The sequence below is a fragment of the Seriola lalandi genome, unplaced genomic scaffold, assembly GCF_002814215.2.
Source record: "Seriola lalandi dorsalis isolate HSWRI2012SDOR001 ecotype SW California unplaced genomic scaffold, Sedor1 jcf7180002052139, whole genome shotgun sequence".
In the NCBI taxonomy this organism is placed as follows: domain Eukaryota; kingdom Metazoa; phylum Chordata; class Actinopteri; order Carangiformes; family Carangidae; genus Seriola; species Seriola lalandi.
In genome coordinates, this window is record NW_019522692.1 from 1 (window position 1) to 776 (window position 776).

At 42.3% G+C, this 776-nt stretch overlaps 1 long non-coding RNA gene across 1 annotated transcript; it reads right to left on the reverse strand.

The window, feature by feature from the left end:
• Positions 1–91: 91 nt before the first annotated feature.
• Positions 92–698, reverse strand: LOC147819551 (uncharacterized). The gene is made up of 2 exons (XR_015436826.1): positions 464–698; positions 92–171 (listed from the first exon to the last, which is right to left on the reverse strand). It is a non-coding gene; the product is annotated as an uncharacterized LOC147819551 (long non-coding RNA).
• Positions 699–776: the final 78 nt, after the last annotated feature.

The window sequence follows — 776 nt, forward strand, 5'->3', positions numbered from 1 at the left end:
GTACAGACTCCTCACCTTCACAAGCAACATCCCCTCTGTTTGGTTGGTGAAGACTTTGCTTGCGTACTCGCTGCTGGTGAATTCAGGGCTGTTGTCGTTCTCATCCAGAAGAGTTATGTTCACATTGGCCATTGCGACATGGTTTGGCGGTTTCGTCTCCCTCGCTTCGACCTTAATGATGGACAAGAGAAAGATGTGTCAGGATGTAACAGGGGCCCTTATGTATTTATCAAGCATCTCAAAATCAGTATCCTCATGCAGAGTAGGACATAAAAGTTACTCATTGTTATGAACCTGGCGAGCAGTAGAAGTAGACTTGAAATAATGTCTCAAGCAAAAAGTAAATCATTGACCATTTGCAGAACGTCAATGGAAACTTTTGAGCATTTGAGTGTTTTACTTTCTTGATTGTGAAAAGTGTGAAGCCACGCATCAGTAGGCATGTCATGAGATTCTACGTTACCTGAAACATGATCCTTTCTGTGGCTTCTCTGTCCAAAGCTGTGGAGTTTTTCACTCTGATCGTCCCATCATGGCTGATCGAGAAAGGCGCAGATTCTGGAAGGATCCGCAGAGTTCCCACAAATCCTCCCTGTGAGAGATCAAGAAAAACGTGAGAATACCACGACTGTCAGGGTAACGTTAGAGGTTGTTACCTTATTTTCAATTTAGCTGATTTCTTGGTGGGATTATTTACAATCAGGAGAAAGTGACACATGTCCTCCTAATAGGCCTCTTCACCAATATCTTCTTAAATATTTTCTTAAATTCTTTCT